Source organism: Pinus tabuliformis, chromosome 7 (assembly GCF_031772625.1).
Source record: "Pinus tabuliformis cultivar Carrire ecotype Pingquan chromosome 7, CPIR1, whole genome shotgun sequence".
In the NCBI taxonomy this organism is placed as follows: Eukaryota; Viridiplantae; Streptophyta; class Pinopsida; order Pinales; family Pinaceae; genus Pinus; species Pinus tabuliformis.
The window spans coordinates 667,790,049-667,816,455 of NC_142293.1; positions in this window are offsets into that span (position 1 = coordinate 667,790,049).

Genomic DNA, 26,407 nt, shown 5'->3' on the forward strand with positions numbered 1-26,407 from the left:
ATGAAACGAGGGCTTCATGTGTATTGTTGTGTACCAGGAGCATCCAGTCTGAAAATTTATGAAACGTGGTCCCTGGTGGAAGAGTGGAGTTTTTTGTAGGCTGGCACCTATGTACTAGTAAACATATTGGCTAGTATAAGAGCTAGGGTGTTGTAGCTCCCTTCCAGTAGTAGCTGGAGAACGAGAGAAGGTTGTAGCCTTCTGTAGGTGGGTGCCTATGTACTAGTATGAGTCTGCTCTAGTACAAGATTGTAAACATATTTTCTTATTATTAAAATGGAGACAGAGACGACAACAACAGGTGATTTTTACCCACATTGGGTTTCCAACTTATACCATGGTGTTCATGAGTGTTTCTTATGTGTTATGCTTTATTATGCTTTTACTACACTATCTAATAAATCTCTTATATACTGGTTTAGGTTCAAGACGTGATAAATTGTCTAATGTTCTCTGCATATACACTGATTGCTTTAAGTACAGTCGCGTGTACACGCTAGTTCACTTCACTGAAGTAGTGTATTTAAATCTAGTTGGGAAATAAAATTTTAGATCTAACAATACTGATTCACCCCCATCTCAATATTATTTCCAACAACGTCTTTAATTTCTACATCGCACTGTAAGAAAAAAGGACATTGGTGAGGGGCGAAAATTGTCACCATAAGCTGATTGGTGACGGTCAAAAGAGCCTTCGTCACCAAAAACTGAACGTCACCAAAAGTGGCGTTGCCAGAAGTATAGGTGTTGTAGTGACATTCAAAGTTTGTCACCAATAATGATTTATAATTACAGATAGTGACCGTCACCATTTCATATGAGAAATGGTGATGGATCATAGCCTCCATCACCAAAAACTGAACGTCACCAAAGGTGGTGTCACCAAAAGTATAGGTGTTGTAGTGACATTCAAAGTCCATCATCAATAATGATTTATAATGACAGATAGTGACCGTCACCATTTCATACGAGAAATGGTGATGAACCATAGCCTCTGTCACAAAAGACTGAATGTAACCAAAGGTGGCGTCACTAAAAGTATAGGTGTTATGGTGACATTAAAGGTCTGTCACGAATATTGATTACAATGACAGAGAGTGACCATCACCATTTCATATGAACAACAACAATTTATTGTGATGGATCTTTCATGGCCATCACTATTGGTGCATATATATGGTGACATTCGTTGACCCTCACCAAAAGCCGCATTTGCATAAGTATAGGTGTTGTGGTGACATTCAAGGTCCATCACGAATAATGACTATAATGACAGACATCGATCGTCACCATTTCATATCAACAACAACAATTTAAGGTTACAGACCTTTGAGGTTCTTCACTATTGATGCATATATATGTTGGTGTTTGCTAACTGTCAACATTTCATATTTTGGTGACGGTTGAAAAATGTCACCAAAGCTCATTGGTGATGGTCAAAAGCTCATTCCATATGGATCATGTCAGGGCACAATGGAATCGAACCACCAACCTCCTCCTTGTAAAGCAAGTGCTCTTCCATTGAGCTAGCACCGTTTAAAGAATTAGACTTTTAAAATTAGACCTTGAAACTTAATAAATTGTAAATTATACAACTTTCAATAAATTAAAGTCTTGACAATATTTTACTAAACAAGTAAAGCAACATCGAAGCTGCATGCCCCTACCTGATGGTTATGGAAGTTATGAAAAGTGGGTGGAGGTAAAAATAATTATGTATAAGAGAATCAATATGTTCAGTTGAATACCCAATTAGAAGTGAAAATCTGAAGACATTTATAATCTATAAATGACCTATAACTAGAAAATGCACCAAATATTGCAAAGGAAATGTCATATGTTGATAGCATATGGAAGAAGAACATTGATGAAGATAGATGCAATATGTTATAGGTTGAGTGAAAGAAAAATATCAATGTTGTTGTTTTTCAGTGTTTAGATATGTGAATGATATCTAAACTTTTGTGCAAATGTAACACGGATCTCCGGAAACCATGAATGATATATGATAAAAAATAATTATATATATATATATATATATATATATATATATATATATATATATATATATCCCCTTGACATAAATAAACATGAAATTTGGAATTTCACAAGTCCACACTCATAACACGGCAAAAACAAACAAATAAAATAAATTGACTTGGAGAGAAAGCAATAGCTTCACCTTCATTCTTGAGCTACCTCTGTTTATTTGAATTTGACTCATGACATTCTTGATCTAACAAGGAATCAAAATCATCACTAGTATTAAATTCATCCAACACAGACTTTGGATATCCCACTAACATCTGCATTTTTGTTGCCATGCCTGAAAACCATGGAGTTTCCTATTGATAGTAGAATAAGATGTGTGCCTACTACTCAAGAACACATTCCTTATTAACCATTGTTACCTGAGAAAAACCAAAGAGACAACAAAATAATAGTGTACACAAAATCCCCTACTAAAATATAATCATAACTTAGCAAAGAAGTCTAAAAGATGTTCTTAATTAATAAACTTTGTATTTGGAAATACTGTAAAAAAGACTATGTTGTACAACAATTCTGTCTATTTATCCAGGCAATTATAACATAGCATATGTCACACAGTAGCAATCTACAGTACCTAAAGTAAAAAGACAAATTTTGTCAAGAAAATAGATTTAGAAAAGAGATTTGAAAACTATATGTTTGTCATCAAAGCTTTACTTAATTTAACAACAAACTAGTTGGAGTTTGAAATCAAAATCATTCATAGGAAATGAATAGGACAATTGCCAAAGTCATTGTCAGTGATGATTTTCTCAGGGCAGCCAAATCTAGAAAGGATATTGCACTCAAGGAATTGGATAATGATGGTGTCATTTGCTTGCCTACAGGGAATGGCTTCAACCCACTTAGTGAAATAGTTGGTGGCTGTTAAAATCCATTTGTGTTGCCTGAGGAAGAGGGATGGATTTCCCCAATGAAGTCAAGGCCCCATTGTTGAAAAGGTTTTTCGGTTGAGATGGGTTTCAAGGGCAAGGGCAACAGCTTTCTTTTGCCCTCAAAAATTTGGCATTTGTGACATGACATGGCAAACCTCTTTACATATGCAAAAAGAGAGGGCCAATAGAATCCAGCCCTTAAGATTTTATCAGCGGTGGACTTCCAATATAGATGTCCTCCACAGTCACCTGCATGGAATTCTTTCATGACATTGTTAGTTTCATTCATGGTTAAACAATTAAGCAATATACCTTCATGATTTTTCCAAAATAATGCACCATCTATGACACAAAACCTTAAAGCCTTCATTTTCAAAAATCCTTTCTTGGTTCTGGACAATCCTGGGGGAGCGAACAGGTTTAACAGTACATAACATATATCAGCATACCATGGAGACTGCAAAAAGGTCTCACTGATTTTTGGAGTCACTAGCTCCTGTTCATTGTCCAGCTGGTTAATGTCTAAGGCTTGAAACTTTGTTTCAGACATCAGTTAGGCTAAACCTTGTCCCTTTATCAGCTTGGTTGGTTTTATTTCTATGTCATACTCAAGGATGTTTGCTATCCACTTGCCTCTTTTGCCTTCTAACCCCTCTTGGGTCAATATGTCTTTTACAGCAGCGTGTGGGACATAGGCAATCACATGTGAATACAAAATGTACACTCTGAAGTCCTTGATGGCCTTAACAAGTGCATAGGCCTGCTTTTCGATGATTGGGTACTTCAAAGGGGCATCTCTTAAGGCTCGGCTGAAAAATGCAATCGGCTTTTCATCTCCCTGTTCATCTCTTTGAAAAAGGACAACAGCTATAGTATGATCAGATGCAAACGAAAAGATGATAAAATCTTTGTCAAATTGTGGGTTGGTGAGGACAAGGGTTTGGGTTAAGGCCGTTTTGATACTCTCAAATGCTTTCTTGGTTTCAAGAGACCATTTTACCTTGGCATCCTCTTTTAACATATTGCTTAACAGTCGTATCAGTTCAGCTAGATTTGGAATAAATCTTCTTAGGAAGTTGATTTTCCCAAGGAATGCTTGTAGCTCTTTTATGTTTCTTGGATATGGGATTTGGAGTATGGCTTGGATTCTTTCAGGATCTATTCTAATCCCATCTTTTGATATGATGTGGCCAAGTAATTTGCCTTCTTCAAGGCCAAAGAGAGACTTCTTGGGGTTCAAGGAAATGCCATATTTCCTGCATGTCATGAATATTTGCCTAAGATGCTTGAGGTGCTCTTCATCAGATTTTGAAAAAGGGGTCAGGTCATCAAGATAGACAACTAGGAAGTCATGTATTTCTTTGGCAAAAGCAATATCCATTGCTCTTTGAAAGGTAGCACCAGCGTTTTTAAGTCCGAATGGCATCTTAACATACTTAAATGTTCCCCACGGTGTGGTAAAGGCTGTCTTGTCTTGGTCATCCGGGTGAACAAGTATTTGGTTGAAACCTGAAAAGCCATCTAGCAAAGAGATTCTAGATGACCCCACTACCCTTTGTAGGATGTGGTCCATTTTGGGCAAAGGATAGTGGTCTTTTAGGGAGACTTGGTTTAAATTTCTCAGATCTACACAAAGTCTAATCTCACCTGTCTTCTTTCTTGTGGGAACAAGATTGGATACCCATTCAGAAAATCTGATGGGTGCTATTATGCCTGCTTCAAACATCCTCTTTACTTCCTTCTCAATCAGGGGAAGAAGCATAGGGTTAATTCTTCTAAGTTTCTGCTTGAAGGGTTTCTGATTTGGTTTTAAGGGAATTGTGTGTTGGATCACCGAGGTCTCATAGGATTTCAAATCCTCATAACTCCAAGCAAATACATCTTGGAATTCTTTGAACAAATCAATATACTTGGGCTTTTGATCAGGTGATAAATTTCTTGACAATTTGATCATTTTAGGATTCTCTGCTGTCCCAATGTTGTGTTCTTCTATAGCAGCGTTCAATGGTTGTAATTTTGGCTTTTTGGGAACATCATTGGCATCAAACATGTCTTCTAATGGGGTTAGGCCAGTAGGCAGAAAATTATCTTTTAAGTCAATGATCTCAGCCTCTGTCTTGTCTGTTTCTTCCAAGTGCATTTGTTTCAGCTGTTCTATATTTGTTTTGTCAAAAACAGTCGGGTTCAGAATTTTTTTGGCTGTTGCAGCTGTTACAGCCTGCTCATTTTCATTTGTTCGATGTTGAGAATCATTCATAGCGTCCATGTCAATGTTAATATTTTAAAACTCATGCTCAAGGGTGAGTAAATTGTTGATCTGGACGTCATTTTCAAACACTTGCCAATCTTTAACGTTATTTGGGACAGCGGGCCTATGTTTTATTTCGGCTGTGAAGTGATGGTTTGGGTCAAAAGGAAGCTTGCATGTACTAGCAAAGGTGGCTAGGCTGTGAGCATGAATGTTGTGATTTCTTGAAATCTTATCAAGCTTGAATTCAGTGAATGCATTGAGTATATTAGTGGCAGCAGTCCTATAGGCCCTCATTCTATTGTCATTGGTTACAAAGTTACCTTTCATCTGTTGTATGATTAAGTCAGAGTCTCCTAAAATAGACACCTTTGTAGCTGCCAGAGCTTTGAGTAGTTTAAGGCCTAACAGCAGAGCCTCATACTCTGCCATGTTGTTTGTGTATTTAAAGTTCAGTCTGTAGGCATGGCCTTCCGCATGGTTATCATGTGAATTGTGAATCCAAACACCTGCCCCTGCTCCTAACTTGTTGACAGAGCCATCAAACTCTAAATACCATGTGATTTCTTGCTTGTGGTCTGTGCTAAGAGTTTCAGCTATGTTAGGATTGGGCAAATTTGAAATTTCTGTTTGGGGAGTTTCTTCTATCATGCTGTTTGCATTAATTGTTGTGACAGTCTCATGGGTATGTGCAACCGATTCTTCATTGATTTTTTCTCGTTGTTCTAGAGCCAAAGGCTCATCATCAATTAGAGAATTTGTATTATCATTAAACAAAATAAATGAATCCATATCGGAATGGATTGAGTAAATGGGAAAATTTTCAGGCTTTCTCTCACTACTTACCACATATTTCATGAGGGTTTCTCTATACAGTCTCTTTGGTTGCCCAAAGACTGAAATAGTAGCATAAGAGAGGTCTAGTTGAAGGGATCCTTGGAGCTTTGCTCCCCATGATCTTGATAGGAGCATACCATACTTTGGTGGGATGTCAGCCACCACCACATCCATGAGGATGGTCTTATTGGAATATTGGACTAGGGAGACACACAAGTCTTTGATGAGGCCTAAACACTTGACTTGACTTGAGTCAAATGAGTACAAATCTTTGTAGGGTCTTGTAATATCAAGGTTCAACTTTTCCATAACTACTTTGGGCATAAGATTGTGCGATGCACCTGAGTCAAACATAGCGTTGTGCAAAACTTTGTCATGTATATGCAAACTGACATAAAAGGGTGGAATAGGTCCATATGTTGATTTTCCATTAACTTCTGGACCAAATAACAGTTCAGGAGTATCATGAAAAATATTTACATCGTCCTTATTCTCTGGTATTTGAAGTGATCTTTGAATTTGTTGCCTATATACATCGTGTTTGGCAAGTTCTGAGAGGGGGATGGATATCTTCAACTTAGCTATTTCTGCCTCTAAATTAAATGGCTTTTCCAATGGAGTCTTGGTGTTGATAATGACAGTTTTTTCTGTTTCATTTGAATTATCAGTGTTTTTCTCTTTTTTATCAGCGTTATGGGAACTGATTGTTTGTGGTTTTTCAATTTCAGGAGGGTTTTTTGGAACGCTGTTCGAGTTTTTCTCAGAGGAAGAAGGTGGAAAAAGCTGATTTACAGAAGACTGCACTTCTGTAATGTCTTCTACAGTCACTTGATGTGGGTTTAGGACAGTTGTATCAGCTAGTTCTGTGATGACAGCCTTGCTCTTAATCTTGTTGGGTTGTTTGCCATCCTTTGTTTTGCTAGGTTCAGAAATGTCAATGGTCCTAGTTCTCAGCTTATATTGTTTGTGGACCTCGTACACAGCAGTATCATAACCTTGTTTAAAATCAAAAGACTCACCAGACTTAGTCTGAAATTGACTAAAGTTATGCTCTTCGTAGTCTTCTTGGCTCAGAAAAGTTTGATGTTCACCCTTTAGATCCATCAGGTTCATATGAGTGTCTTCTAAGGGTTCACTAGAAGTAGATCCTTCAACATAGTTATCTTGGAAAGGGGGTCTTATGTCATGGTCTGGGCTTGACCTACCAGCATTTGTGTTCTGCGTTTTCCTAAAATTTGGATTCCTTATGGTATTGGACTGTTGTCCTTCCCATGATGATCTCCTCTCAACACTTTCTACTCTTTCTCCCAGCCTTTGTAGGCCACTGATAATAGCATCAAGCTTTTGATCAAAGGCTGAGGGTTCTTCCTTAAAGGTGGTTCTTCCTTCCATTCTAGCTCTATTTCTTTTGGCAATTAGGTTGACCTCTACGCTAACAGTAACATTTTGCATGTCTGCAAGGGTCTGAGGAGCTCTTTCTTTTAACTGGTATGCCATGTCCGGGTCGAATCCGTCAGGGAATTTGTACAAGGCAAGGTCAGGGGGCAGTCTTAAGTTCTGTGGTATTGTATTATAGACATTATTGAATCTTGCACAGTACTCCAAAGTAGTCTCCTGAGGACCTCTTTTAATTGTATCATATTCAGCTAGTATGTGCAAGGGGTCTTTCTTTTTCTCCCATTTGTTGGTAAAGAACTGGTAAAGCTCATCCGGAGTAGTTATGGAATTTGTAGCGAGTGATCTGAACCAAGTTCTTACATCACCGGTTAAAATTTGAACAAAAATTCTCATTCTCACGCTATCATCGTCTATCTCGTAGTTTTCAAAAAAGTCTTGCATCTTTTTGGTATGTTGAAGGGCTGTGAAAGGACCAGTACTGTCAAAATAGGTAATTTTAGATTGGTACTCCTGAGGTAAAGCCCCAGGATTAGCAGGCAATTGCAGGGGTGCATATCTATTAGCCATATTGACAGGGATAAGTGGGACAACGGGGATAAATGGAACAACAGGGATAACAGGGATGACAAAAGTAACTGGAACAACAGTAGTGGTATTTGTAGTACGTGCAGTGAATGGAGGTGTGGATGGAGCGCTCTGAGATGTGGATGATGAACAAGGGGAAGTAGGAGTTGAACGGAATAAAACTTTGACAAGAGTTGGAACACAACTTGGGTAAGCTGTTTCAGGACTCAAATTAGAAAAATCTTCTCTTTGCCCTTGCTTCCTAAGGATCTTTGGGATTAGGTTCCGATTTTCAAAAGCAGCTGGGGGATTTGGGTCTAGATTTGACCTTGTGTATCATAGATTCTTCTTGGGAGCTAGCTTCCGAACTGTTTTGGTATTTTTCTGGGAAGGTTTTTAGAATTAGCAAGGAACTGACCAAATTTTTGGAACAACTATCTATAGCTTAAAACTAGCATGAAGGTTGACTGAAGCAACTTTTATTTACTTCTGTCAATGCAAAGCAAAGACAGTTTCAAAGGCTACCTAACTGACATTCAAGCTTCATCTGTAGTTTTAAGGAATATACAGCAATTAGAAAATTTATTTCTCAGTGGATTCTTCCAACCTGTTTCATGAATTTAACTGAGGAGGTCCCCAGTGGAGTCGCCATTATGTTATCACTCAGGTTGTCCCTCAGGTTGGAGTAAAGGGATACGGTTGAGGTAACCACAGACCAACTTTGGACTGCAGATTCTAGCCCACCTGCAGTTAGAGAGGGCTCTCTCTTTATGGTATAGCTTTGTTGAGGGGGAGTTTAGGCTAGCTATTGAGTTCAAGGGTTTTGTTTGTGTTTTGGTGGGAAGATTGATGTTTTCAAGTAAAGAGTCAGGTATAGTGTGGAAGTTTCAAACCATTGGGCATGGAGTCAAGGAGTAGGACTGTTGGTGCGTTTTCTTTGTCACAGGAGGAATAAGGAGCAAGGTAGCTGCACATGGAACAATTTTTCAAGTTTAAAGGATGGAAAGAATGCTAAGGAAGGAGAGGCAATCAAGAATCTCTCAATCAGCTTAACAGAGAAGGGTGAATGAGCTCTATTTAGGGGCAGTAAAGAATCCCTAAATAACTGTCAAACACATGTGAATTAGAGTAAATATGAGCCACAGGGAATTCATATTCATGTCCAATTCAGTTCAGATGAAAAAACATAAGGAAACAACAGAAATTGAGCTTAGAGTGCATTTAAACAAGTTCTAAGCTAATCTTTCTTTCTGCTATTTAGATGGTGAAACGATGAAAATAGAGGTAAGAAGCACTTATTGAGCCATGTTGCAGCACAAGATTCCACATTCAATTCCTCAGATCATTAGACACAGAGCAGACAGTTGTTCCTCCAATCTCTTCAGCAATCTTTGATTAAGTAAAACATATCAAGTATATTGTGCGAGTCTCTAGTGCAAATTATCAATCGACCAACCCTTAAAACAATACAGAGGGTGGTATATATAGGGAAAATTCTCCAAAATTGTTCATTACAGCTTGTGACCTAAACAGGTCTGAAAGTAAATGATTACTTTTCACCTAACCCTATCAGTAATAAATGCAAGAAAATATCTATGGGCTGCGCTAAGGGCAGCCGTATCAAAACTGAATTAATGCGTTGTCCGCGGTGGCTTGGTGCAGTGCTTCTACAATAACTGCGCATGGACTTCTGCTCCATTGTGGTTCGGTGGCTTTAAATGCTTTAACTGTGATTTGAGAGCTGGGATGGGTTTACACCTCCTGATTTGACTCTACTGGAGGCCATTCAATGCTGACCTGCTTTGGGAACTGAAGAATTCCATTAAAAATTTAACTGATACTCTTTGCCGCTTCATCTCTCCCCTGATACTCTTTGCCAAATGAATTGGGTCCGTTCTCTCCTTTGCTATGGGTCAAATCAAAACTTAATGGCCGCTGTTCGGCCCTCTATTTCCTTTAGAATTGTCTTTTGCTCCTTCCTGCATGCTTCGCGAAGAAAAACAGGTCATTCGGCGCCTTTCGGGCTTGCTGGGGGCTGCGCAACGAGGGGCTTTCCATTTCAGCCCTTTTCCCGTAGCCATGCGCGATTGGCTTTAGGTGCTAATCGCGCATGAAAAACTGCCTCAGAATTCGAATCCGGGCTTCCTAAGCACGATTTTCGCCTTTCGCTTCAAAATTGATGATGACGTCAGCGTGTGGGGCCATGTACGGCGGATGACGTGGCAGGATGACGTCAACGTGATGACGTCAGCACGTACGGAGGTGATGTGGCAGTACGGTAAAGGGACACGGTGGCGGTGATGTGGCAGGGTGACTCGACGGTACGGTGGCAGGAGGCCACGCAAGCAGATGACGCAGCAGTATTACGTGGGGCTTACGTCACCCAGAGGAGAGCGGTTTGTGGTTTTTTGGGTGCACCGCCTTGGGGCAAAGGTGGTTTCGGGGAGGGGGCTCCGCCACGCCTGGGAGGGTGACGTGTGGCGGGAGTACGCCGACAATACTGCCCATCTCCCAGACGCTAACCCTCGGGCGCTTGGCGTATGGGAAGGCCCGCCCAACGTAGATCTCGGGCGGGCCAGATCTGACGGCTGGCGGCAAGGATGATATGGCGGAGGGTTAAGGGGCAGGGCACGGGAATATGCGAATGTTCATACGGCGCAGCGGGGGGGTTAAAAACTTTTAAAAAATGGGTTTTGGGTTATGTACAAACGAGCGGGTTAATATATTTACACTTGGGACATAGGCATAAGGGTGAAACAATGGGTTTTTGAGGGTTAGGACTAGGGGAAAAAGGTTGTTAGTATGACTAGGTGTCAAACTAACTCCTGTTAAGACTCGGATGGGTTAAAAATAGCCCCAGATAGTCTGTTTTATCCCAGACTTGGGAAAAATATGGCTATAGTGCCAGGGAGGGGATATTTAATATTTTTGGGAATTTATACATAGTTTTAGTAGGGGAAATGGAAACGGATTAGGGAGTTAGATAATATAGTTAGTAATTAATATGGAGGTGACCAGAAAGCGCTAAGGTAAGGGACCTTAGGCTATTTGGGGAAATAGAAATTTGTATCAGAAAAATGTAAATCCTTGAGTGAGGCAGATCTTCACCAAGGCCAATGTTATGGAACATGATGGGACTAAGAGGCTCAAGCAGATCTTGACCTCTTTGGGAAAATCAGTGAGTGGTTTGGGGAATCAGAAGAAAGGGGAGTTAGTTATGTCCAGCTTGAGTTCCTCCAGATGAAAACCTGCATCATGACTGTGATCTGAAAAGATATAATACAAAATTGATCATGGATCATCATTCTGCAACCTCAAAAACTACCTACTCAGCCTACTTTCCTAACATTTTTTTCTTCTTTTTGGTTTGGGTGCACTTAGACTTGTAGACCCAGCTTTACAATTTATTCTTTTGATTGCCTTCCTATCTAAATCTACACTTATTTCTGCCAAGGGCCCAGGTTAAGCAATTGGGCTCCTTTGATTCTCTACCTATCTACAAATCTGCCAAGATTAAGCTGTTTGGACAGATATCATTCTCTATATTCTAAAACAGGAAATTGAAACCTAGAGAGACCAAGGTTAAATTGTTTGGCCTTCCCTTAACCTAAAGAACTTATCAAAATGCAACAACTCATCAAAATTGGAATACAGCAGTGGCACTTGGACTAGCACACTTTTATGACTTCTTCTTTGGCCTCTTTAAGGAAATATGGAACCTTGCAACATGAAAGATGACATATTTGGCATGTAAAAATGTCAATCATGAAACATGAACGCCCGTTGCAATAGGGGGCTAACAGTGGCTCCACTTGGGGATGGCTTTTCCTTGCGAAAAGCCAAGAACAGCAGGTCAGACTGCCTTGATCTTCTATGGTTGCTGTGGACTGAAAAAATTCTCTGTGTTGACTGTTTAGGTAATTGAAAATTTGGAATAAGAACAGCACTCTTCCCCAACTGAATTGTTTTGAAATGCCTAGCACTGCTTGCTTTCTTCTGTGTGCTTGCTATTATGTAAAATGTTGCTTGAGCTTTGTACCTTTGAAACATTTTCACAACATGGATCAAAATTGATATGCTTGCCTTGTTTTTGCTTTGAGCAAGGGTGCTGATGTGAACTGAAAATACTGCTCTGTTTTGCTACAGTCACTTGATGCGGGTTTAGGACAGTTGTATCAGCTAGTTCTATGATGACAGCCTTGCTCTTAATCTTGTTGGGTTGTTTGCCATCCTTTGTTTTGCTAGGTTCAGAAATGTCAATGGTCCTAGTTCTCAGCTTATATTGTTTGTGGACCTCGTACACAGCAGTATCATAACCTTGTTTAAAATCAAAAGACTCACCAGACTTAGTCTGAAATTGACTAAAGTTATGCTCTTCTTGGTCTTCTTGGCTCAGAAAAGTTTGTTGTTCACCCTTTAGATCCATCAGGTTCATATGAGTGTCTTCTAAGGGTTCACCAGAAGTAGATCCTTCAACATAGTTATCTTGGAAAGGGGGTCTTATGTCATGGTCTGGGCTTGACCTACCAACATTTGTGTTCTGCGTTTTCCTAAAATTTGGATTCCTTATGGTATTGGACTGTTGTCCTTCCCATGATGATCTCCTCTCAACACTTTCTACTCTTTCTCCCAGCCTTTGTAGGCCACTGATAATAGCATCAAGCTTTTGATCAAAGGCTGAGGGTTCTTCCTTAAAGGTGGTTCTTCCTTCCATTCTAGCTCTATTTCTTTTGGCAATTAGGTTGACCTCTACGCTAACAGTAACATTTTGCATGTCTGCAAGGGTCTGAGGAGCTCTTTCTTTTAACTGGTATGCCATGTCCGGGTCGAATCCGTCAGGGAATTTGTACAAGGCAAGGTCAGGGGGCAGTCTTAAGTTCTGTGGTATTGTATTATAGACATTATTGAATCTTGCACAATACTCCAAAGTAGTCTCCTGAGGACCTCTTTTAATTGTATCATATTCAGCTAGTATGTGCAAGGGGTCTTTCTTTTTCTCCCATTTGTTGGTAAAGGACTGGTAAAGCTCATCCGGAGTAGTTATGGAATTTGCAGCGAGTGATCTGAACCAAGTTCTTACATCACCGGTTAAACTTTGAACAAAAATTCTCATTCTCACGCTATCATCGTCTATCTCGTAGTTTTCAAAATAGTCTTGCATCTTTTTGGTATGTTGAAGGGCTGTGAAAGGACCGGTACTGTCAAAATAGGTAATTTTAGATTGGTACTCCTGAGGTAAAGCCCCAGGATTAGCAGGCAATTGCAGGGGTGCATATCTATTAGCCATATTGGCAGGGATAAGTGGGACAACGGGGATAAATGGAACAACAGGGATAACAGGGATAACAGAAGTAACTGGAACAGCAGTAGTGGTATTTGTAGTACGTGCAGTGAATGGAGGTGTGGATGGAGCGCTCTGAGATGTGGATGATGAACAAGGGGAAGTAGGAGTTGAACAGAATAAAACTTTGACAAGAGTTGGAACACAACTTGGGTAAGCTGTTTCAGGACTCAAATTAGAAAAATCTTCTCTTTGCCCTTGCTTCCTAAGGATCTTTGGGATTAGGTTCCGATTTTCAAAAGCAGCTTGGGGATTTGGGTCTAGATTTGACCTTGTGTATCGTAGATTCTTCTTGGGAGCTAGCTTCCGAACTGTTTTGGTATTTTTCTGGGAAGGTTTTTAGAATTAGCAAGGAACTGACCAAATTTTTGGAACAACTATCTATAGCTTAAAACTAGCATGAAGGTTGACTGAAGCAACTTTTATTTACTTCTGTCAATGCAAAGCAAAGACAGTTTCAAAGGCTACCTAACTGACATTCAGGCTTCATCTGTAGTTTTAAGGAATATACAGCAATTAGAAAATTTATTTCTCAGTGGATTCTTCCAACCTGTTTCATGAATTTAACTGAGGAGGTCCCCAGTGGAGTCGCCATTATGTTATCACTCAGGTTGTCCCTCAGGTTGGAGTAAAGGGATACGGTTGAGGTAACCACAGACCAACTTTGGACTGCAGATTCTAGCCCACCTGCAGTTAGAGAGGGCTCTCTCTTTATGGTATAGCTTTGTTGAGGGGGAGTTTAGGCTAGCTATTGAGTTCAAGGGTTTTGTTTGTGTTTTGGTGGGAAGATTGATGTTTTCAAGTAAAGAGTCAGGTATAGTGTGGAAGTTTCAAACCATTGGGCATGGAGTCAAGGAGTAGGACTGTTGGTGCGTTTTCTTTGTCACAGGAGGAATAAGGAGCAAGGTAGCTGCACATGGAACAATTTTTCAAGTTTAAAGGATGGAAAGAATGCTAAGGAAGGAGAGGCAATCAAGAATCTCTCAATCAGCTTAACAGAGAAGGGTGAATGAGCTCTATTTAGGGGCAGTAAAGAATCCCTAAATGATTGTCAAACACATGTGAATTAGAGTAAATATGAGCCACAGGGAATTCATATTCATGTCCAATTTAGTTCAGATGAAAAAACATAAGGAAACAACAGAAATTGAGCTTAGAGTGCATTTAAACAAGTTCTAAGCTAATCTTTCTTTCTGCTATTTAGATGGTGAAACGATGAAAATAGAGGTAAGAAGCACTTATTGAGCCATGTTGCAGCACAAGATTCCACATTCAATTCCTCAGATCATTAGACACAGAGCAGACAGTTGTTCCTCCAATCTCTTCAGCAATCTTTGATTAAGTAAAACATATCAGGTATATCGTGCGAGTCTCTAGTGAAAATTATCAACCGACCAACCCTTAAAACAATACAGAGGGTGGTATATATAGGGAAAATTCTCCAAAATTGTTCATTACAGCTTGTGACCTAAACAGGTCTGAAAGTAAATGATTACTTTTCACCTAACCCTATCAGCAATAAATGCAAGAAAATATCTATGGGCTGCGCTAAGGGCAGCCGTATCAAAACTGAATTAATGCGCTGTCCGCGGTGGCTTGGTGCAGTGCTTCTACAATAACTGCGCATGGACTTCTGCTCCATTGTGGTTCGGTGGCTTTAAATGCTTTAACTGTGATTTGAGAGCTGGGATGGGTTTACACCTCCTGATTTGACTCTACTGGAGGCCATTCAATGCTGACCTGCTTTGGGAACTGAAGAATTCCATTAAAAATTTAACTGATACTCTTTGCCGCTTCATCTCTCCCCTGATACTCTTTGCCAAATGAATTGGGTCCTTTCTCTCCTTTGCTATGGGTCAAATCAAAACTTAATGGCCGTTGTTCGGCCCTCTGTTTCCTTTAGAATTGTCTTTTGCTCCTTCCTGCATGCTTCGCGAAGAAAAACGGGTCATTCGGCGCCTTTCAGGCTTGCTGGGGGCTGCGCAACGAGGGGCTTTCCATTTCAGCCCTTTTCCCGTAACCATGCCCGATTGGCTTTAGGTGATAATCGCACATGAAAAACTGCCTCAGAATTCGAATCCGGGCTTCCTAAGCACGATTTTCGCCTTTCGCTTCAAAATTGATGATGACGTCAGCGTGTGGGGCCATGTACGGCGGATGACGTGGCAGGATGACGTCAACGTGATGACGTCAGCACGTACGGAGGTGACGTGGCAGTACGGTAAAGGGACACGGTGGCGGTGATGTGGCAGGGTGACTCGACGGTACGGTGGCAGGAGGCCACGCAGGGAGATGACGCAGCAGTATTACGTGGGGCTTACGTCACCCAGAGGAGAGCGGTTTGTGGTTTTTTCGGTGCACTGCCTTGGGGCAAAGGTGGTTTCGGGGAGGGGGCTCCGCCACGCCTGGGAGGGTGACGTGTGGCGGGAGTACGCCGACAATACCACCCATCTCCCGGACGCTAACCCTCGGGCGCTTGGTGTATGGGAAGGCCCGCCCACCGTAGATCTCGGGCGGGCCAGATCTGACGGCTGGCGGCAAGGATGATACGGCGGAGGGTTAAGGGGCAGGGCGCGGGAATATGCGAATGTTCATACGACGTAGCGGGGGGGTTAAAAACTTTTAAAAAATGGGTTTTGGGTTATGTACAAACGAGCGGGTTAATATATTTACACTTGGGACATAGGCATAAGGGTGAAACAATGTGTTTTTGAGGGTTAGGACTAGGGGAAAAAGGTTGTTAGTATGACTAGGTGTCAAACTAACTCCTGTTAAGACTCGGATGGGTTAAAAATAGCCCCAGATAGTCTGTTTTTTCCCAGACTTGGGAAAAATATGGCTATAGTGCCAGGGAGGGGATATTTAATATTTTTGGGAATTTATACATAGTTTTAGTAGGGGAAATGGAAACGGATTAGGGAGTTAGATAATATAGTTAGTAATTAATATGGAGGTGACCAGAAAGCGCTAAGGTAAGGGACCTTAGGCTATTTGGGGAAATAGAACTTTGTATCAGAAAAATGTAAATCCTTGAGTGAGGCAGATCTTCACCAAGGCCAATGTTATGGAACATGATGGGACTAAGAGGCTCAAGCAAATCTTGACCTCTTTGGGAAAATCAGTGAGTGGTTTGGGGAATAAGAAGAAAGGGGAGTTAGTTATGTCCAGCTTGAGTTCCTCCAGATGAAAAACTGCATCATGACTGTGATCTGAAAAGATATAATACAAAATTGATCATGGATCATCATTCTGCAACCTCAAAAACTACCTACTCAGCCTACTTTCCTAACATTTTTTTCTTTTTTTTGGTTTGGGTGCACTTAGACTTGCAGACCCAGCTTTACAATTTATTCTTTTGATTGCCTTCCTATCTAAATCTACACTTATTTCTGCCAAGGGCCCAGGTTAAGCAATTGGGCTCCTTTGATTCTCTACCTATCTACAAATCTGCCAAGATTAAGCTGTTTGGACAGATATCATTCTCTATATTCTAAAACAGGAAATTGAAACCTAGAGAGACCAAGGTTAAATTGTTTGGCCTTCCCTTAACCTAAAGAACTTATCAAAATGCAACAACTCATCAAAATTGGAATACAGCAGTGGCACTTGGACTAGCACACTTTTATGACTTCTTCTTTGGCCTCTTTAAGGAAATATGGAACCTTGCAGCATGAAAGATGACATATTTGGCATGTAAAAATGTCAATCATGAAACATGAACGCCTGTTGCAACAGGAGGCTAACAGTGGCTCCACTTGGGGATGGCTTTTCCTTGCGAAAAGCCAAGAACAGCAGGTCAGACTGCCTTGATCTTCTATGGTTGCTGTGGACTGAAAAAATTCTCTGTGTTGACTGTTTAGGTAATTGAAAATTTGGAATAAGAACAGCACTCTTCCCCAACTGAATTGTTTTGAAATGCCTAGCACTGCTTGCTTTCTTCTGTGTGCTTGCTATTATGTAAAATGTTGCTTGAGCTTTGTACCTTTGAAACATTTTCACAACATGGATCAAAATTGATATGCTTGCCTTGTTTTTGCTTTGAGCAAGGGTGCTGATGTGAACTGAAAATACTGCTCTGTTTTGCTACCTTTGACTGAAGACCGCAAATAGCTCCCCTTTGCCATGATTTGGTTGATGTAACTGTGCCATTCTTGCTGTTTTGTTGAGGTTAGTGCAGAGACAGAGCTTTTAAAACTGGAACACTTGTATTGGCTGGGTCTTCACAAAATTTACTGCTGCTCCCTTGACAATTGGTTTGCTTATATAAAAATGAAAACAAAGTGCTGATATATACAAATATCACTGTACAAAAGATATATACAAAGCTGCACTGTATCCCCTAAAAGGGATCATGGTAATGTTTCAGCATACGGCCATTCACAGGGCCTTCTTCAGCAGTATTGCCCTCTATAGATTTGAGAAAATAAGTGTTATTTCCCTGAACAACAGAAATAACAAATGGCCCTTTCCATAAAAAATCAAACTTGGCATGTTTGCCCTTGTCTTCTCTTCGTGAGTCCCACCTTAGAACTTTGTCATCAATGCTGAAATCCTCAGCCTTAGCTCTCTTATCAAACATCTTTTTAAGCTTTTCTTGCAAAATTTGAGCTCTGTCATAAACTTGTTCTCTGGTTTGCTGAAGATGAATGGTCTGATTAACTCTTCTTTGAATGTTATTTGGTTCAGCCTGAATTTCCTGTAACAGTTTGATAGTAGGAATGCCCAGGGATGAAGGAAATCTGGCCTCCATGCCATATACTAGCTCATAAGGGCTCATTCCAATGGATCTCTTGCTTGAAAGTCTGTCTGCCCATAGGGCATTTACCAGCTTTTTGTGCCAGTTCTTCTTGTTCTCTTCCAGCACTTTCTTTATGATGTTGATGAGACTTTTGTTAGATGATTCGGCTAAGCCATTACCTTGAGGGTAATAAGCTGTAGAGTGGCCCAAGGTGATATGGAACTTATGGCAGAAACTGATCATCTTTTTGGACTTAAAGGCAGCGGCGTTGTCAGTGATGATTTTCTTGGGGCAGCCAAATCTAGAAAGGATATTGCACTCAAGGAATTGGATAATGATGGTGTCATTTGCTTTCCTACAGGGAATGGCTTCAACCCACTTAGTGAAATAGTCGGTGGCTGTTAAAATCCATTTGTGCTGGCCTGAGGAAGAGGGATGGATTTCTCCAATGAAGTCAAGACCCCATTGTTGAAAAGGTTTTTCGGTTGAGATGGGTTTCAAGGGCAAGGGTAACAGCTTTCTTCTGCCCTCAAAAATTTCGCATTTGTGACATGACATGGCAAACCTCTTTACATCTGCAAAAAGAGAGGGCCAATAGAATCCAGCCCTTAAGATTTTATCAGCAGTGGACTTCCAATATAGATGTCCTCCACAGTCACCTGCATGGAATTCTTTCATGACATTGTTAGTTTCATTCATGGTTAAACAATTAAGCAATATACCTTCATGATTTTTCCAAAATAATGCACCATCTATGACACAAAACCTTAAAGCCTTCATTTTCAAAAATCTTTTCTTGGTTGTGGACAATCCTGGGGGAGCGAACAGGTTTAATAGTACATAACATATATCAGCATAACATGGAGACTACAAAAAGGTCTCACTAATCTGTGGAGTCGCCAGCTCCTGTTCATTGTCCAGCTGGTTAATGTCTAAGGCTTGAAAGTTTGTTTCGGACATCAGTTTGGCTAAACCTTGTCCCTTTATCAGCTTGGTTGGTTTTATTTCTATTTCATACTCAAGGATGTTTGCTATCCACTTGCCTCTTTTGCCTTCTAACCCCTCTTGGGTCAATATGTCTTTTACAGCAGCGTGTGGGACATAGGCAATCACATGTGAATACAAAATGTACACTCTGAAGTCCTCGATGGCCTTAACAAGTGGATAGGCCTGCTTTTCCATGATTGGGTACTTCAAAGGGGCATCTCTTAAGGCTCGGCTGAAAAATGCAATCGGCTTTTCAGCTCCCTGTTCATCTCTTTGCAAAAGGACAACAGCTATAGTATGATCAGATGCAAACGAAAAGATGATAAAATCTTTGTCAAATTGTGGGCTGGTGAGGACAGGGGTTTGGGTTAAGGCCGTTTTGATACTCTCAAATGCTTGCTTGGTTTCAAGAGACCATTTTACCTTGGCATCCTTTTTTAACATATTGCTTAACAGTGGTATCAGTTCAGCTAGATTTGGAATAAATCTTCTTAGGAAGTTGATTTTCCCAAGGAATGCTTGTAACTCTTTTATGTTTCTTGGATATGGGATTTGGAGTATGGCTTGGATTCTTTCAGGATCTATTCTAATCCCATCTTTTGATATGATGTGGCCAAGTAATTTGCCTTCTTCAAGGCCAAAGAGAGACTTCTTGGGGTTCAAGGAAATGCCATATTTCCTGCATGTCATGAATATTTGCCTAAGATGCTTGAGGTGCTCTTCATCAGATTTTGAAAAAGGAGTCAGGTCATCAAGATAGACAACTAGGAAGTCATGTATTTCTTTGGCAAAAGCAATATCCATTGCTCTTTGAAAGGTAGCACCAGCATTTTTAAGTCCAAATGGCATCTTAACATACTTAAATGTTCCCCACGGTGTGGTAAAGGCTGTCTTGTGTTAGTCATCCGGGTGAACAAGTATTTGGTTGAAACCTGAAAAGCCATCTAGCAAAGAGATTCTAGATGACCCCACTACCCTTTGTAGGATGTGGTCCATTTTGGGCAAAGGATAGTGGTCTTTTAGGGAGACTTGGTTTAAGTTTCTCAGATCTACACAAAGTCTAATCTCACCTGTCTTCTTTCTTGTGGGAACAAGATTGGATACCCATTCAGAAAATCTGATGGGTGCTATTATGCCTGCTTCAAACATCCTCTTTACTTCCTTCTCAATCAGGGGAAGAAGCATAGGGTTAATTCTTCTAAGTTTCTGCTTGAAGGGTTTCTGATTTGGTTTTAAGGGAATTGTGTGTTGGATCACCGAGGTGTCATAGGATTTCAAATCCTCATAACTCCAAGAAAATACATCTTGGAATTCTTTGAACAAATCAATATACTTGGGCTTTTGATCAGGTGATAAATTTCTTGAAAATTTGATCATTTTAGGATTCTCTGCTGTCCCAATGTTGTGTTCTTCTATAGCAGCGTTCAATGGTTGTAATTTTGGCTTTTTGGGAACATCATTGGCATCAAACATGTCTTCTAATGGGGTTAGGCCAGCAGGCAGAAAATTATCTTTTAAGTCAATGATCTCAGCCTATGTCTTGTCTGTTTCTTCAAAGTGCATTTGTTTCAGCTGTTCTATATTTGTTTTGTCAAAACAGTCAGGTTTGGAATTTTTTTGGCTGTTGCAGCTGTTACAGCCTGCTGATTTTCATTTGTTCGCTGTTGAGAATCGTTCATAGCATCCATGTCAATGTTAATATTTGAAAACTCATGCTCAAGGGTGAGGAAATTGTTGATCTAGACGTCATTTTCAAACACTTGCCAATCTTTAATGTTATTTGGGACAGCGGGCCTATGTTTTATTTCGGCTGTGAAGTGATGGTTTGGGTCAAAAGGAAGCTTGCATGTACTAGCAAAGGTGGCTAGGCTGTGAGCATGAATGTTGTGATTTCTTGAAATCTTATCAAGCTTGAATTCAGTGAATGCATTGAGTATATTAGTGGCAGCAGTCCTATAGGCCCTCATTCTATTGTCATTGGTTACAAAGTTACCTTTCATCTGCTGTATGATTAAGTCAGAGTCTCCTAAAATAGACACCTTTGCAACTCCCAGAGCTTTGAGCAGTTTAAGGCCTAACAGCAGAGCCTCATACTCTGCCATGTTGTTTGTTCATTTAAAGTTCAGTCTGTAGGCATGACCTTCCGCATGGTTATCATGTGTATTGTGAATCCAAACACCTGCCCCTGCTCCTAACTTGTTGACAGAGCCATCAAACTCTAAATACCATGTGATTTCTTGCTTGTGGTTTGTGCTAAGAGTTTCAGCTATGTTAGGATTGGGCAGATTTGAAATTTCTGTTTGGGGAGTTTCTTCTATCATGCTGGTTGCATTAATTGTTGTGACAGTCTCATTGTTATAGACATTTTTGTGCCTTACAGCTCTAAGCATGAAATGTCCATAAACCAAGGGCTCCTAAGTCCCTAAAAGTGTTGTTCTAACTCCTAAAGGAACAAGGTCAACAAATTACAGCTTCTCCCAGAAGTTCTCCACCAGAAACTGCTCAGAATTAGTCAAATCAGGATCATTTCAGCTGCTCCACTAGCCAAGTGCGTTGCATAGCACCTAAGTCCACTAGCTAGGTGCATTGCAATGCACCTAAATGCACTACCAGGGTGCGTTGAGCGGGAAATGACAAGTGGCAGAGTCATTCCACGAGGTGGAGAGACAATGGAAGCTTCCAAAATCTTCTCCAATGACACTTGCCTCACTGAATTCGACCAAGGATGAGTAAGAGGCTCTCAGTCTCCAAGTGGAAGCAAGAACTGATAGAGAGAAGCCACTAATCAATTCATGAGTTGACTCATCCTCCTTGCATACATCTATATATGGATCCCTCATCCCAGAGATCCAGAGGCTGGAATTTTGCACATTGTAAGGAATTGTTGTTGGTTTTGAGATACATATCAGAGAATTGGGTGATCTATGCTTTGTTGGGGTTGAAGAAGTGACTTCTTTGCTGGGAGGTTGATGCTGGGTCAGGAATCATCGGTTGTAACTCCTCCTGGATCTTCTTGTATATCAATAAAACTATTTGAGTTTCTTCTCCATGCTTGTGTTTCATTGATGCTTGTTACATTTGTATGGTTAACTTAAATCTGATCCTAAGTTATTTATGAATATAAACCCATGTCTTTGTATAGTTTCCTTCTTCTGTGATCTTATAGGTACTTGGTGAAGCTGGGCAAGTGAGGGAGCAGGTAGCTGGGAGCTGTCGAAGAGAAGAGAGATTGGATCAAAGGACTAGCGCAAGACACAGGTTGGTTCATCCTATTCCTCTTTGTTTATAGTTCATAAAGAAGAATACAAGAGTAGTTTTTTCTGTTTGTTTCTAAGGTAGATGTCACACCTTAGTGGGATAGAGCAGATCTAAATGGACACTTTTCCCGATAACAAAATGGCGACTCCACTGGGGAACGTGTCTAGTTAGTTTGTTTGTGTTTCTCCTGTTGTTTGTTTTATAAACTTAGAAGTAGCAATCGAACTGCATTTGCCATTAACAAATGCAAAGTAGACATCTGCTGCTTCAATCCATTCACTGGATCTGTTTATGATTTGAACAGCTGATTCATAGACCAACTGATTACCCTTGTGATAGCTCTTAAACCCCCTTTAGATCTACCTCTGATTGTGCATTACTGATTGCTTTTACTCGGCCAAAAACCATAGATTAAACTGCAAACCGTGACCCAGAACCCAGATAGAATTCTCGTTTTTGCCCCAGCGCAGGCTCTGTGAAGAGGTTCTTCATTTCAACGTACTTCCCGAGAGGGCTACCTACGCTGCAATGCAGTTTCTCTGTGTAACAAGTGCGCTGATCAGCCTAGCCTTGTGCAGCTGAGGTTCTTTGCTTCATTTTTTCAGTTTTGTCTCTGATTTTTGCAGCCTGTGATCAGTATTTCACTATTTCAAACCCCTTTTCCTTACTGATATTACGCCTCAGTTGTACAAAAGAAACTGTAGATGTTTTTATGTGTTTGTTGCGTCGTTTACAGTTTTCCATTGCAAAAGTAGAATAGTCGTGCTGTTGTCCTTTGATTTAGATCTGTCGCAAGTGTCGATTTTGATCATAGGAGAAAGTTTATTTGCTGTTGATAGTCGATTATGCTTTTACTTTTGCCTTTGGTTTGAATTTGTGACTTTCTAGTGTTGAAACGAGTATTTATTTCAAAATCATAAAGTGTCGTAATCGTCTCTACCTTTTGATTTCGAAAAGAAGCTTGTTTGTGTTTGTCACTTGAAAGCAAATTCAGATTTGTACATCAACTTTATTTTTAGGCATCAATATTAAGAAAGTGAAAAACAAAACACATGCATGTGCATTTGCATATTGGCAGTCTGTTTGGATTGAATTAGGAAAAGTGCATTTACAGTGTGCTCTTTGCTCTTTGTGAAAAGATTGTGTCTTTCTTTTCCCCTAGTAGCTAGGATTTTCATTGCTGAAAAGAGATAAAAGTTTGTTTATCATCTTTAGATTGCATTTTAGGAATTACATCTACATCTCGTGGTGATCCCAAAAGGCAAACTTCATAAGAAATATCAACTTAAAATAAATCCAATGAACTTAACAACGCTTTGGAACTTAACGCACAACATTTAGAGGTCTAGGCTAGAGACGTATTCTAGCGTCGTAAAGCCTGGTAACTGTTGTCCTCACTGATGGTTGGGTGATTCCTCCACTTTGAGACGATAAGTGCCAGTACGGACTTGTGCTCCCACGTACCATCGAGTATATATTGGGAGACTCCTATAGGCTTAAAACCTTTATCCATAGGAAGCCGTGTCGGCCGCCCTACTGATCGCAATGCACCGAACACAGCATTCGGGAAGATTGACTGTTGTATCGTAAAAAGTATTCTGCAGTTTTGCGATTGGTTTGGTACTCCCTCTACCTAGACCTCTAGAGTAGTCCCTTTCGTTCCTTTTCAGACTCCTCAACGGAAAAGGTCCATCTGAGCACTTGTCACTTCAGGCTCATTAAAAATCGAAGGAGACTAGAGTCATCTTTTGTTTTTTCTCGACTCTTAAAAACTGAAAAAACAAGTTGTGTCAAAGCGTCTTAAAATTTATTTTAAACGGAATATTCATACCCTTTTCCTACGTTGATCTTGAGTTGAGAAAATGGAGCCTACCAACCAAGGAATTCCCCTTGGTGGAAATCCTAGTCCCTTCTCCTCTTGGGGAGATGTTGGTGCGCCCGATATGGCCACATTGTCGCTTCCAGGACTGACAATTGGCTTGCCAGTATGGCTCTTCTCAACCAATGTCGTTCAGAACACCACCATTCCTGAACAATCGAATCAGCAATTAGACGAGTCCAGAGTTGCCCACCAGCCTTCTACTTCCTCTAATTCTTCCTCTCCTCCTTCCTCTTCGCTTGATGGAACTGGTAAAGCTAAAAGCCATGTTCCTAAGGAGAATAAGGAAAAGAAGAAGAAAGAGAAGAAGAAGAAGGAGCCAAAGGCGAATGGGGGAAAATGAGTGTCGTCTAACGAAAATCCACACACTGCACCGACCAGGCCTAAATCGCCATGTGTCATTTGGAAAGGAGACCACTTTCATAGAGATTGTCCTTGCATCCCCCAGATACTAAGGGACTGGTCTCCTCATTTGCAAAACCCAGTGTCGTCAACCTCTGGTGATCATGTTGAAAGCACACCGTCAACTAGTGAAAGTGAAGCCCCAGGACAAAAAGGGAAAGCTAGATTTCCTTGTAAACTGTGCGAAGGCAATCATGCCCTCCACCGTTGTCCCTTCTTAGACGAATCTAAAAGAGTTTTGGATGATCGTCTGGTTTCACCGTTACAACTTCCTCCTGGATATAAAAAACTCTTGCCGAGTCCGTCACTAGTTGAGAATCCAGCTGGCCCGCTCAGGTGGTCGGCTGAAGCGCCTATCATTGAAGATAAACCAATTGAATCCATACCAGACGAAATTCAAAAGGTCGAGGCAGCAGTTGACCCGGTCTTGCCTTCAGAGGTTTTATCTTCAGATGATACAGTCACTGAAGAGAACAAGGATGACATCGTCCAAATTCTCTTCATCAACACAGACTCCGACGAACATGGGGGCAATCTACCCATTCCTTTACTGCAGGAAGGAAGTTCGTCAGAGCCATACCCGGCCGTCTACTCGGTCCCACCTCCAAGCAACCTAGTTGTCTCCTTCGACTGGAATCAACTAGGCAGACCCCGTTTACCAGCAAACATACCATTCTGAATTATCGTTCAAATATATAGAATGGTCATCGCTGGTACCATCATAGATGAGGGGGCTTCTGTGAGTATCCTTTCCTCTACTGCTTGGAAAGCGCTTGGTTTGCCATCGCTTTTGCCTGAGATGAGAAATCTGAAAGGGTTTGATAAAGGAACCAGTCGACCTTTAGGGATCCTTCCCGATGTGCCCATAACATTGAGAGGGAAGACAGTTCGCATGAACGTAATGGTAGTTCAAGGACCCTTGGATTATAACCTACTCCTTGGACGAGACTATATTTATTGCATGGGAGCCATCGTCTCCTCACTCTTTAGAGTAATGTGTTTTCCACACGAAGGAAGAGTGGTCAAGCTCGTGGACCAGCTTTCATTTCCTGGATCACGCATAGAAAATAGTCATATACCATCCCTAAATGGTATTTTCACGCAAGAAATGTCTCAATCCCCAGTCCGTCCTCCCGATAAGCGCGAGTAATTCGGAGGGATATGACTGAAACCCAGGGGGCATGCGTCCTGGTCTGCTTCGGCAGGAAAACTTCGGGTATAGGGTAGGTTTCCGCGGGAGAATATGACTAGTCTGTACCCCGTCCGTCAGTGGAAGAGGGGTTATTCTAGAATAAGATTCTCTTGTCAAAGTTATGTGAGTTGGCGAGCGGTGCCACTCACCTTTGTTTATCTTGGTAGACATCGCCGAAGAAGTGTTTTGTTTGCTGTGTGAATAGAACAATCTTTGGGTAACCTGTAAGAGGTAGGCCTCTCTCAGTAAAACAAATGTTTTAACGGACTAAAGTAGAGGTAACTTTGAAACTCTGTTTTATAGCAGGGGGCATGCAAACCTTTTGGAGTGCGAGCGAAGGGCGACTATTTATTTTTTAAATTTTTAGGACCTCTAACCCTTTAAACTCGTAGGATTAGTCGTCACCTAACTTGCATAAAGAAAGGATGTGGGGCAAAAATCTAAAAATTGCCATTTTTATATGAGACATTCTTATCATATGACTGGATTAATCGAGCAGTTTTAGCACATAGTTCAAGCTCGTTAAAAAATAAACATAAGATATGAGCAAATGTTTCCACCCGCGTTTAAGCTCGTTAAAAAATGAACTATTCCCCGGTAAATAACCACCGTGAATGTAGCATTTCAGCCATTAAA